The 14,155-nt window shown below is 44.3% G+C and overlaps 1 long non-coding RNA gene across 1 annotated transcript; it reads right to left on the bottom strand.

Annotated features, from left to right (window-relative positions):
* Positions 1 to 907: 907 nt before the first annotated feature.
* On the bottom strand, positions 908 to 9,020 carry LOC125942197 (uncharacterized). Its single transcript, XR_007464890.1, has 4 exons — positions 8,530 to 9,020; positions 7,293 to 7,394; positions 4,219 to 4,341; positions 908 to 1,202 (listed from the first exon to the last, which is right to left on the bottom strand). It is a non-coding gene; the product is annotated as an uncharacterized LOC125942197 (long non-coding RNA).
* Positions 9,021 to 14,155: the final 5,135 nt, after the last annotated feature.

A 14,155-nucleotide genomic window follows, 5' to 3' on the forward strand; every position in this document is an offset into this window, starting at 1 on the left:
CAGGGGCACCTTAACGAAAAGCTATTCCAAACTGATTCTATTCTATTTTTGCAATCAGGCCTCCTTGATTGCCCAACTTCACTTGTATTTCACGCAACGTAAAGGAAAAATATTAGCGTAGCTTGCAAGGGAGGCGCAATGCTACAGAGAAAGAGGAGCTGATGGGCACCTAGCTTGGCATGGCTTTTGGACTAGGCTAAGCACTACCAAGTCATTCCCAGCATTTTCCGGAATTTATTGATCATTTATCGATTATCGATTAGTTGCTGGTTGACTATCGATTGTCTATCGATGAGAGACTAAGCTTAAGTAGTCCCAACCATGCTTAGCTAGACTTATCCAGGCTCAGCTTCGCCAGTTCACAGAGGTATGTGTCATTGCGCTTGGACGCTTTCTGCACTACTGCCAAGATCGGCCCACAATTTCTGTCCGCAGCCCTACTAAAAAATCCTATTTGATTTCAAACGGGTTTCATCAAATAGGATTATGGAACGGGACCCCGTTTGAACCCATTTAGCCCAGACCTGTTTGTCCCCGTTTGAACCCATTTAGCCCAGACCTGTTTGTCCCCGTTTGAACCCATTTAGCCCAGACCTGTTTGCCCCCGTTTGAACCCATTTAGCCCAGACCTGTTTGTCCCCGTTTAGTCCACTCCCATTTGACCCTGTTCGAACCTACTTATTTTCCTATTTGAGCCAGGTTTCTTTAGACTGGTCCAATGTCACTCATCATAAGTCACTGAGATTTGAGATCAGCCTTGAACGAGTTTTGTGTGACCTATGAGTGCGCTTGACATGTATGACCTATAAGAGTATGCAACCTGAAAAAGATCGGTAGCTCATTTTCATATGTACTACAAGTATGCAAATGTAATTCTTGCAGGTGTACTGCATGCTTTAACATTTGTACTCATTTTACTGCAGTGTTGTGTTGCTGTAATGGTTTGTGCATAAAACAAATGTACAGCAAAGCGTAATTTTAAGTTGGAAAAACGTCGGGTGAAGAGGACTTGTAAAAGAAATACATAAGTATACTTTACGTGTGTTTTTATGTACACCCATTCAACATTATTACTGAAGCGCTCTGATTTTAAGACGGGGCATGTCACACATCTGACAAGCATAGTTTATTCGAAATTCTATAATGGTACTCTGACAGAAAACCAGTGGAATGTGTTGCTTTGGTGAGAGCTTGCAGGGCACCTGAAAAAGTAAAGAAAAGCCAACAATTTCTTTTCACTTGTGCAACAGGTTCACACAAAGGCAAAAGCAGTTTTGCGTATGTTCACACAGATAAGAATGGGTAAGCATTTAGAATATAGGAGATACTAACAAATCTCATTCAAAGGTAACTGGTTTCAGGCAATATGGCTATGATTCTAAGCGAACATGCATTACTGTGGTAGAATAAACTGTCACAATTAGCGGGCCACTGAAACAAGTGTTATAATCAAAAAGACATCACTCATTCGGTTAATAGTATTGAAGCAACAGAAGTAGTACAAGCATAAAATACACATTTAAAGAGCAGCATGGACACGTCACGCTAATAAATTACTTGGAAGCTACCTTTCTGCCAGCAAAGTAAATACCGTTGTGGAATAGTGGCTTTAGCATACGTGTTTGGCTGGTTTATCCCATACTGATAATTATGAGACTTAGATGGGCTAGTTGGTTGCTGGCTTGATGGAACATGTTATGATGGTGTTTGTAGTAAATTCTGCTTCTTTCTACGCCACGATCTCATTGGTAATCCGGACAGTGTTCCTCTGACCCCTGACAAAGTGCAATGAGCATGAGAAGGTACCGCCTCCTGCTTTTTAACTATATTGCACGAGAACACTATAATATGGCCGTGCGTCGTCCTGAAGGGAACATCACCTTAGATGACTCTTGCACAGGAGGGTGCTTGCTGCACCTGAGTACTTCTGCCGGTCTCACTGATTATTGTCCCTTAAAGGCACTAAAATGACGCGTGATGGATGCTCGCACGATATAGCTAGAAATGGGGGAAGGCTGTACACCTGGCCTCCAAAACATGCATGTTCATGTGTATGCATAGAGTTGTCAGCTTGCTTATTTCCTGTGCTCTGTGTTTCTGTGTGGACCTGCGTGCTAGGCCATGCCACGGGCTGTGCCGAATGTTTGGTATGTTATTGGTACTTTCTTCATTAACAAGTTCAGGGCCACGATCTTGTAGCAATGCATTTTCTGATGCCGTTTCTAATAGTGCTTCGTCAGTTGTCATAGTGACACTGTGCCCATGTTGTCAGTATGGATTTGATGGAACATGTTATAATGGTGCATGTGAGGACGGGACATAGAAAGAGTGCACTGAGGACAATCGCCGAGCTTCAACTGAGGTTTACTGCAGCAGTTCCTGCACAGAAACATTGGACGAAACACCGCCATGGCGCACATTGTCAGCGCGATCATAACAGAAAGTCATCATGTCATACAGCACTACAAACGTTCTCATCTGCACAAGATTAAAGACACATTTGTACTACACGTTATACCCCATCATCAATTTACGCTCTTCAAACCCGCGAAATTCAAAACCTTTTCTTGCAAATATATGTCTTTTCTTTTTGATAAATTAAATGACGCGATGTTAATGCAACTTTCTCTATTCTTTTTTATATGAAATGCCCCAAACAATTCTCTCTCTCTTTGATCCTTAAAACTTCCAAGTATACAAGTGTCGTCGTACACTGGAGTGCAAATACACCTTTACAATGGTCAGCCAAGCGACCCCCCCGCTACAAAAGCCTGCACGGATGCTCGATGCTCCCTCAAATGGTCATTAACACATCTACCAGTTTGGCTGACATAACTGCCACAGGACAGCGGGATGTGGTAAACCACCTCCGTCTCGCAGCGTACGAAGCCCTTAACATGCTGTTTTGCACTCTTTTGTGAAGTGCGTGTACTGTTCCCAGCATAGCACATTCGTGCCAGTTTTTCCGAGCGGAGGAGACTATGGGATTATTGGAACTCAAAACATGTTAAGAGACATCGCATTGAACAGTATCAGATCCGCGCTCGAATGGTGATGTGAGCATCAGAAAGCTATGAGTGCAAACAACCAAGAGGCTCAAGCAGGCGGGTTTCCCTGGTGAAACAATCGCTTCTGTTGTTGAAAGCCTATTTGGTGAAGTAAGGTTTGGTGTGGGGAGCAGGGGAGCCGATAAAGAATGGTCAAGGAAGCCGTTAATGGTGCCTTATTTGCACAACCTCTCCCACCACTTGAAGAAAGTGGCCGGAAAGTGCGGCCTTCCCATAGTGTTCTCCGCTCAGAAAAACTGGGGTGAATTTGCCATGCAGTGAACAGTTGACGCACTTCACATAAGTGTGCGAAACAGCATGCTAAGGGCTTCGTACGCTGCCAGGCGGAGGTGGTTTACCACAACCCGCTCTCTTGTGGCAGGTGTTATGTCAGCCAAACTGGTAGATGTTTTAATGACCATTTGAGGGAGCATCGAGCATCCGTGCCGGCTTTCGTAGCAGGGGGTCACTCGGCTGACCATTGCAAAAGGTGTCCTTGCACTCCAGTGTATGACGACACTTGTATACTAGGAAGTTTTAAGGATCAAAAAGAGAGTGAATTGCTTGAGGCATTTCACATGAAAAAAGGAAGGAGAAGGTTGCATTAGCACAGCATCACTTAATTGATGTGTGGGTCAGTTGGCATTAGTATTGCACTGATCTCAGTGCAATGTGCACCCATATTTAAAAACCACTTGATTGTGGCAAAATATAAGGACCAGAGTGCTTCAGAGATATGTGAATCTTTCCTTATTCAAATGACGGGGAACCAGTGTGTTAGCTCCCTATCAATAGAATTATTAGACATTGAGACTGCTTATCATCACTAAAACAAATCGCGCTAGCCATACCATGCTCCCTTTTTGTATTTGTGTGAGCAACATGCATTCAGATTGATCCATTCCACCCCTTTCGTCCTTGGCACCATATCACTGTGCGAGTAAAAACTGGACTTTTTCTTAGTGAAAGAGTGTTAGTTTAACACACAAACTAGCTCCATGGCAGTTTGTAATAAAGGAGTATAAGCATCCTCTGAAAACATGCCCATAAAGAACAGTGCTAAAAGAGCTCTTTAAAAAAAGAACATGAGTGTATCTCTCATAAAGGCCAACTCTTGTGTCTTTTACTTGACATATTTTTCAATACCAATATTATACCAATAGTATATTACCTTGCCAATGAAGCAAATCACAGTGGTGTTTGACTGTCGTGGGAACAACTCGGATGTGAAGATTGGCACCAATTCGCAGCATAGCATGTTCTGCTTACACTTCATCACCAGGCCCAGCCATACCTATAGCAGCATTAAAACAAGTGAGCTTAGTGCCATAAGAGAAACAATATAGAAAGTGACACTATGAACAAAGCAACCTTCATTAGGCATAAACAGTAATAAAATGCAGACATTGTACCCATAGCTAAATTGACTTTGAGCAACATAGCATGCACAGTAAGAAAGATCTGATGTATGAGCCATCTACTTGGAGAAGATTACTCGAAAGCCCGTTTTTTGCCGCCAGCCTCCCCCTCATGCACGGATGGCTGTCTGGCTCAGTCAACCTGGTTTATCCCAGATATAGTGTAAGCAAGCGTTGTCACTTGGGGGGGCCAATCCTAATATTATTGCAGAACATGTATTCTTACAATGATGTTAATTTTTTTGTAACGCTGGCCATCCTGCAACATTATAGCATCGATAAGGCTAATCGCATTACCCAATAAGGCTAACCAATAAGTGTCCCAAGAGGCAAAACTCCAGATTTCTACTGGGAAGCATTCACTACATTTTGACAAATATGCTTCTATAGCTTCAACTCTATTTTCATCAACATAGTACAAGCTTCAAGCATCTGCACAAACTTAATGCAAAAGGGTGCCATTAGGAATACCACAATAGTTTTCTACCAATTCAGCCTTTAAAATAAACACTGGCAAGTTCTTTACTATGCCTAGAACAAATGAAGCTGTTCTGGAATTGAATAAGCCTTTTCCATACATGCGAAAATCACCACCACTATGACTTGCTTATGGGCATTTTGTAGACAAAAAACACCAAGCACAAGAGTTGAAGCTTAGGCAAGTCGGTAACTTCATTTTGGTGGTGCTCACGTGAGGGAAATAAGCGACAGACAGAGAGTGAAAGCGTGCTGTGCTCTATCGCTCTCTGTCTGACTGTTACTTCCTTGGTATGCGTGCACTGTGGATGTTCCTTATCTCTTTAGTATGTGTGCACAGTGAATACCATTGAAAGGAACATAGAGATGAGATAATGCTAGAATGAATACAATGAACAAGAAACGTGCCTTCTGATGCAGCACATCCTTATGCGACACAATTTTCTAGCAACATCCTAAGCCTGCTATTGCACTGAAAATGGCTTATTCGAGCTGCTGTACAAGACAAGTTTGCTTTTACAGAAGACTGATGACATTTGTTCAATTATTTCGACAAACTTGTGGTTATGCAGTAATGCGAAAAGGTGGCATCATTAAAAGAAACCTTAGTTCTTGTGTAAAAAAATTAAATTACATTATGGGGTTTTACATGCCAGAACCACAGTCTGATCATGAAGCACGCCGTAGTGAGGGACTCCGGAATAATTTGGACCACCTGGGGTTCTTTAACGTGCACCTAAATCCAAGTACACAGGTGTTTTCGCATTTCACCCCCTTGGAAAGGCAGCCACCATGGTCACGATTTCATCCCGAGACCTCGTGCTTAGAAGCTCAATGCCATAGCCACTAAGCAACCATGGCAGGTATGCAAGAAAAAAAGAAAGCATACAGTAAACTCCACAGATCAGGCTAGGTATAAATAAGCAACAGTCAACAAGCTGAACCTTTGCATGGTTGCTTTGCATAATGGTTCAGGTAAAAACAATTGCCAAAACATTCCAGATGCACTCAACACGATTTGGAGAAGACAGCATATGAGAGTTAAAAATGTTGAAAGGAAAATGTTTAGAGTAGTGCTTTGCTGCTGCAATGGTTTTTGTCAGTGCGCCAGTGAGCACAGTACGACTGAGGCAGCTGCTGAAAATAATAGATCCTCTTTATGGCTTTTTAGGGACTGATTTGCATGGTTTGTTGCATGCCTCAGGAATTTGCTTATTTATTTATAAACATACCTCATAGGCTCCAGTTGGAGTATTGCATGAGGTGGTAGGAAAAAATTTCTGAACTAAAAAGGAGAACATTCAACAAAAGAACTCAAACAAAACAAGAAAAAAACATACTCTCTCACAATGTGGCTGCAAATCGGGCAGCTAGGTTATAAAAACAAAGCAATTAGAAACAGTTTCAAACTGGTAGTGCTTTAGAAGACAGAATGTTAAATTCTGAGCTTCAAACACTTTAAGCCACCTTTTGTGGCCTTTTGGTCTGAGGTCCCTTCTCTCTAGTATTATGGGAATCAATAACCCCGCTCCCGCCAAATTTTTTAAACATGTAATACACAATTAGGTCAACTTACAGAAATATAATTAAGAACACAGAATTTGCGCATGCACATATGTTAGAAGAGAGAGAAACAGAAGTCTACAAGAATGCGTAATAACAAAGGTAACCAAAGCCCTGCTGCTTTTGTTGGGCAAATCATAGCAAGACATGAAAGGATACGCATGCCTCACAAGATGGTCCCTAAAGAAATTGCCACAATGCAGTCAGTAGGGAGCACCATGAATTTCTACAATAGCCTCCAATTACATTTAACTCAGAGGAGGCTACTTAAATGAACTGATTAAACTGAAGGTAGGCCAGATTCAAAATATGCAATTCAAGTAGACCGAAAGAGCAAGTTATGAATATAGCATATTCATAGCAACAGTGCTGTACATTATGTCATACATGCCAACCTGTGAACTTTATATTTTGTAAAAATTCTGCAGACAAAAATTTTTTATTGGCGAGATAGCACACATTTTTTTAAAGCTTCCTCTCAGCACCCACACTGTTGCATTGATACACACATAATTAACCATTATTTAACAGCACACAAAGCAGCAGCGAACTGAAACACCAGAACTTACAACACTGGTTTATATCACCAGAGCACATCTGCAGTGTTCTTGCTGCTGCCGATTTAGCCTGTTTAAGAAATTTATCTGAACAAACTGGCCTAATGCAAGTGCCCCCTCTGGTATGCTCGTTAGAGATCTTCACGAAAAATTCAGGAGAGTTGACAGGTATGAATTATACCAACAAAACCTACAGCTTGTGTAAGTGGCAGGGACCATTTTGTACACACCTTGTCGCAGCATGCAGATCAGATGCTTTGCCGTGCTGTTCCGGCTGCAGAAATGTCTTAGGTTCCTATGCGGTGCCTCTGGTTCACGAAATCTTGACATCCCTAAACAATAAGAAATGTTCCAATTTACTGTAATCCCTGCTGAAACTGCAAGCTTGCAAGTTAACAAGATCATGTTACATTCTTAAAAGTCTCATACAACCAAACTACACGAAGCTGCATCTGGTTGTGCAAACATCTGATTGTTACATCACAAGCGGTTATTTAACTGAAATGAAACTGCAGCAAACATAAATCTATCAAAAGCTTCACACAAACGCACATCTGTAGGAAGTTAAATGTGAATTGTACTACGAAGAAAATTCCTTAGCACATGAAGTGTTCCAAAATCGAATTTCTTTATGCGGTGGAACAAAGCATTGTCTCGAAGGACGATGCACTGGAAATTACCCCAAGAACAAACGCTCTATTTTTCAGCAGAAAAAGAAATTTGATGAAAAAGAAACACGGCTGTTGTAATCGCGGCTTCTCTGAAATAAACATTTACAAGCACACGAAAACACAAAGGACACCCAACACAAGAAATACAGCCTGTCTGGCGACACTATATGTAGTAGAATTCGCGTACAAGCTAAAATCTGGCCATGCGTCAGACACAACAATCTAGTACCATCTCGCGCAGCCGTTAGCTGACGTACAGCCTCCCGCATTTTTAACTATATCGCACCAGCATACTATGAAATGGGTGTGCGTCGTCCTGAGAATAGCAGCTTAGCAGATGACGCTTGCGCTGGAGAGTGCTTTATGCGCCTCTGCTTACTTTTGTTGGTCTCGCTAAGTATCGCCGTTGAAGGCTCTAAAATGGACCATGATCGACGCTCGCGCAATATAGTTACAAATGCGGAAGGCTGTACTTCTAGAAATACCTATACAGAAATTACGTACACAAGCAGTAACTTTCCCTGCTTGATTTTTTTCTTTACCATTCAGGTCAAACAATCACCGTTAGCATACGTTATAGCAGAAAGTAAATACATGATAAAGCTCCTGGCAACGTCCAATACGTTTCAGGACATTTTTTGTGAGACTGTTCGCTAAATGTGCACTGCGACATGAACGAACATTCGAAAAACACATTTATCATTGTGGTTGCTTTACTAATCATCTCGTGATCCGTATAACAATTCACACTTCACGAACCATTGACTACAAAACTGCGCGCAAGCGCCGGACTTACCTTTCTAGGCGTAGTCGGCAAACGCTCCTTCATGTCAGGTCGCGGCGTCAACTGCACGACGATCCTTCCGACGTAAACACTGTTGAATTGCGGATGAACTACAGCACGTAATAGCTCAACAAATTGTTCCGTGCACTGTGATCCGATGCGATATTATCAGACGCCGGGAACAAAGAAAGCGCAAGCGGGCCATAACTACGATAATCGACATCGGCGAACCACGCGAAAGGTACTGCAAGCTACGTTACGCGGTCCCAGGGGTTAGGTGATCATCAAAGCACACAAGGGGCACGACATTTTCTCTCGGCACAGCGTACACACGATTAAACATCCACATCGACCTGCCTCAATGCAGCGCGCACACACAGCAACAGGCAGCAACAGCACGGTCAAGCCCCTGGGGCAGTGGCAGCGCCTCCTGGGGGCACCGAAAGCGACCATGCTTTCGTGCTTTTGCCCACTTTCGGCCCTTTGGTGACCGCATGTATCGTGACGGCATAGTATGTGGTAGTTTGTATGGGTGTTCTGTGGTAGTATTTCGATATTATGCATCTTATACGGCGGGTTCCAGGCACGTTCCTTTCAGTAGTGAGGACAGCAATCTCCGGATCTGCGGGGCTGCGTGGCCGAGCGGTTACGACGCTTTCCTTGGGAACAGCAGTACGCGGGTTCAAATCCCGTTTTGGCTTATTTGTTTTTTTTTCTTATTTATTAACCTTTTCTTTCTTTTTTTTTTCTCTGTGTTTGGCAGCGCCATTGGTTGTGCCCCGGCGCCGACGCGAAGCGGCTGTCGTTGGGGTGTTGCGGAGCGCTCGCTCGTGTGTACCAATTTCAAATCGAATTTTACCGTAAATAGTTCAAGCATTAAATCGAGCATGACAGCTACAAGTAGACCTTTTTGGTGCAAGTGGGACCACTATGAGCCAGTTTAACTGGTTTAACTACCAAACGGGTCCCCTGTTTAGACCCATTTCTGTGTCGGAGTTTCCTGTTAAAACCTGCCTGCGGGCCAAATAGGCCCCTGTTTGGTGCCAGTGCCCAGTATGAACCTGTTTGTTCGCTAAACGGGGCCCCTGTTTAGACCTATTTCTGTGTGGGAGGGTCCCGTTTAAACCTATTTGCAAGCCAAACAGGACCCCGTTCAGACCTGTTTGTGTGTAAACGGGTCCTGTTTACACCTGTATGTTGCCAAACAGGACCCCGTTAAAACCCGTTTAAACCTGTATAACCCTGTTTGAATTTAAATAGGATTTTTTAGTAGGGAGGTTACGGACTAACGCTCGGCTTAAACAGCTCCGCTGTTAAAAAAGCGCGAGAGCTACTCACTCTTATATGACGTGTGCACACTAATTATGCATGTGAGACCGAACAACAGAAAAATATTATTTTTCGATTCTATGCCTTTTTACCATCAGCCATCCGCAATTGGTCAAAAGTTTTCGGGCTGCGTCCACTTCGCCTGTCTGTCACCTGACGTCCAAAAACCGTGAAAAATCACTGCGTCAAGGTGGCTTGTACGCATTAAAGATGCATTATTACGCCGATCAAAACTTAATTTTCTTTTTAATAGCCGGACACTGCCCCGTTCCGACATCAATAGAAGGTGGGTACCCGCCGATCGCTCTGGCACTGGCTAGTCGGAGCTGCCGTGGAGAATGGATTTATTTGCCTATATTAAAAATTTTTCGTGACATTATATGATTGTCGAGTCCTTTCAGCACGAAAACGACATCGCTATGTCAAATTTTCTTCACTGAAGATTCGTTTTAGCTGCATTGTTACGTTTCCGTTGCACGCCGACGTGATTTTATAGCAGACACCGAAAGCTAAGTAAGAAGAAGCAGGGCAAACGCAGGCGCCGGCAACACCCTGCTCATCAGGTTATCTACTTTCACTGAGCTAGCCCGGCCCCACGTTACCCCCTCCACTTCTGCGTGCTCATCGCCCTTGGTCAGCCAATCAGGTAAGATATATATGTTAAGTTAGGCAATGCTATTCCTTTTGAAAGCAAACAACATGTGACCTCCTATAAAATAGGAGAGCGTTTCAATAGCCTTCTCAAACAATGCTGCGAGTCACCGCCCGATGCTTGCGTTGGCGGTTACGTAAATTGGACATCAGGTGATTAGAAGGAAAACAGATTGGAATAGTTTTACGTTATAGGGTCCCAGCCATCGGCCCGCCTAGACTTTGTACCCAGCGCAGATCACTTTCTAGATCGGGGCCGCGCGGCCGCGCTCAGCCGCGCCATACGTAGCCGCCACGGGAGTAAAACGTCCCCCACTTTCACTGCGGCCTTGTGCGCGATGGAAGACGGAGCGCTTTTTCCCCGCCTTCCTCCCTTGCGCACGCGAGACTGAGCAACCATTCTTTGCTCACCCTCTCACGCTTTCACTTTACCCATACCATACGGCGCGCAGCCACGATGTTATCGCACTTGGACATTATACGAAACATCACGTTGACGACGACGGCGGAAATGTGCCTGGAGTGTCCATATATTTGCAATCGCAATAAAATTATGTGGATCTGACTCAGTGTGGTAAGCAGAGTAAGCTAAGCTTTCTCTGGTGTTTGCTTTGACTGACGATAGTACACGGTGATCTTAACAGTGAATGTTTAATTTCTTCAGCCTTTAGTGCAACCCGAGAGTGGTGAGTTGATGTTCTGCGTGCACCTGTTTGTCCGTGTAATACACACAATATACAGCGAGACGTGCTTGCTTGAGGCATTGTTGTGCGCCGTTTTTCATAACCTTCGAGATTGAGCCACCAGGCTTCTAAGATGAATCTGGCACGCTTCCACTCGCACCGTCAACATACGGCATCCGGCCGCGATGTTATTGCAGTCGGACTTCACATGAAACATCGCGGCGACAGCGAAGGCGACGCGGATGACGTCGGCGTAAATGCGCCTGGAGTGTACATATAACTGCTTTCACAATAATAAAAAAAAAGTTGCAGTGGCTCAGCTCGGCTATGCCAGGATATACGTAGCGTTAGCAAAGGTTCAGCTGATTATTCTTAGCTTTCCTGGTTGTCTAGATTGTCAAGGATTAGCTTGATTGTCATGCTTACTGCTGCTCCAATGACACACACGTGGTATACGTATTATGTGGCACAGGTATATTTATTTTTGCGCTTTGCTAGAATTTCTTCCCTTTGCTCCAGTGTCTCCGCAGCACGTTTAGCCTTCTTCTGTTCATTCCTCCTACGCTCAACCGCTAATTGCCAGGCAACTACTTCGGGATCCGATGAGTCAAGCTTCTCCGTTCTTCAGCGCTGTTGAGCAGCATTTGCGCTCTCCTTCTCCATGGCTATACCACACTGACAAACGCCAGTCAGAAGCGCAGCGGCTCCAGCGCAGTGTCAGACGGCGACTGCACAGCGAGCGCGCGCCGGCGCAAGTGCGTCTACCACGGCTACAACGTCACTCCTCTGGAATGCGCAGACCGGCGGCGGTGAGTCGCGCGCGGCGGCGGCGGAGTGCGCGAGAGGTGCCGGCTCCGGTGGCTCCGGTGCGCAAGCCGTGTGACATCACTGATCCTTGCGCATGCGCCGCACGGCTCTTGATGTGCCGCGCGAAACGGGCTTGGCTAGGCCAGTGTAGCTAACGCTACAAAAAGTTGTGTACGGGAAATACCGCTGCCATAAACTAGAAGCTTGTTTCCCCACAGTACGACTGAGTCTGTGGAGAAACAAACGCATTGTATGTTTCCTTCGTATTTCCAAGCGATTTTGTGCGACTGTATTTAAAAGCCCGGAATCAGGTTAGTCATGTCCGAACGATCGTCAGACCAGTGTTTTGCTGCGCTACGAGGACATTGTAAGAGTCACCTTACGAGAGGAAATATTCCCGACAAAGCGGGGCTCCGAGAAGTATTCTCAAGAGATTACCAATTTGCTCAGCTAAGCAATCGTGTGGCTCACAGCAGGCCCTACAACAATTGACCCGGTGTAGTTCAGTGGTTGCGGCTCCACTTTCTCAAACCTTCACAACCTTACCTTCGCGTATAACGTGCGAGATTTGCGTACACTTAACAGGCACGCATGATTTTAGTTATACTTCCGAACTGAAAAACGAAATCACGCAGAACCTCCTCTGGGAGTTGCCTAAGTATGCACAAGCATTGTGCCGCTTGCTAATCCCCACGCTGCCCGGTGTCATCATCAATGTTATGAAACTTGATTCGACCAGCATAAACCCTTATAAACCCTCATCGGTCGTTATCAACCTTATCGAACACGATCCGACCCTTACGAACTATTATCGGTCCTTATCAACCTGTATGTCCAGCTAAGCTGTTACAAAACCACCACTACAAATGCTGAGGGAGCATGCAATGTTTATTCATGGTTCGGATGCTTGTTTTGCACTTGTTCTTTATTGAAACGTGTGCTGTTCTGTGTATTGTATGGGTGATCTGAATGAATGTATGCGCTGTTCGCTTCACTTCGCTGAGCGCTTGTAGCCTCTGCTTTACGTGGTTATGAGCCATTGCATTCGTCTTACGTGACGGACGGACAAATTTCTCATTTGGTAGGCATAGAAATGCTTAAGCATTTAAAACTAAAACGGGATGGTTTATTAAACGAGACGAAGCTGCTGATTTTCGCTGTAACACGGGGACTATCTTTTCCTCTTTATTTCGTTCCCTCGCGCGCACTATAGATCATGAGTTTTTCCTTTCAATTTGTTTTTACACTGATAATATTCAAACATTCGCATTGTCGGCACATTGCACTAAACACACGTAACACGCGTAACAAATTAAGTAAACACCTAACAAGCAACACGTAAACACACGTAACAAGTGCTCTATTTGGCGATGTCCTTTTGCGTCAAAAATTTGCCTAATACTAAATCTGTCTAAGCACCTTATCTTTCTAAATACCAAATGAAACACTTTACCATGCACCGAAACTTGAGAAAAAGGGGGGCGCGCAACTAGGCTTCGCGCTTCGATGGCACTCCATAAAGCCATTTGGCCCGCTCCTTCTTGCAGAATCTAATACCATCATCTTTTCTTATACGTCATGGCGCAAATATGCATCACAGCTGCACATTCGTGTCCATTTTTGACATGGTCCGCAAGCTCATTCCCATCAATTCCACGGCAAACGAATCTTTTGCCCCTGTAGAGATGCTTTGCCGCATAGTAGCCAAACAAAAGCGCCCCAGGAAAAAAATTCAGCCGGCGGATTAAAACCAAACTAAACCTACACATATAGAGAGACCTACAGTATGTGCCACTAGAGTGCAATTAGCGGATGAGTTTTTACTGTGCTGCAAATTACATTTTAAAAATTACCCCATGCATTTTCAATGGGTCTACAAAAGTGCCCCAGGAAAAAAATCCAGCAGGTGGAATTAGACTACACTCGACATATACCGTGAGAAAGTTGTCGGGAATTAGTGTCTAAAGTGCAAATCGCGAAAAACGAGCCATTGCTCAGTAATCGATTTTTAAAAAATGCTTACCATAGAGTTACGCCAACCGCATCGCCCCAGGGTCGGCTTCGCCGCAGTAGTCGATGTCCCAGATTGCTGGACTTGAAAGAGTAGAATGTGGGGAGAAAATGTACAATTATATACGCTCCTTCTTCACAGACAGGAAAGCCACGAT

This window comes from Dermacentor silvarum, chromosome 1 (genome assembly GCF_013339745.2).
Source record: "Dermacentor silvarum isolate Dsil-2018 chromosome 1, BIME_Dsil_1.4, whole genome shotgun sequence".
NCBI lineage: Eukaryota > Metazoa > Arthropoda > Arachnida > Ixodida > Ixodidae > Dermacentor > Dermacentor silvarum.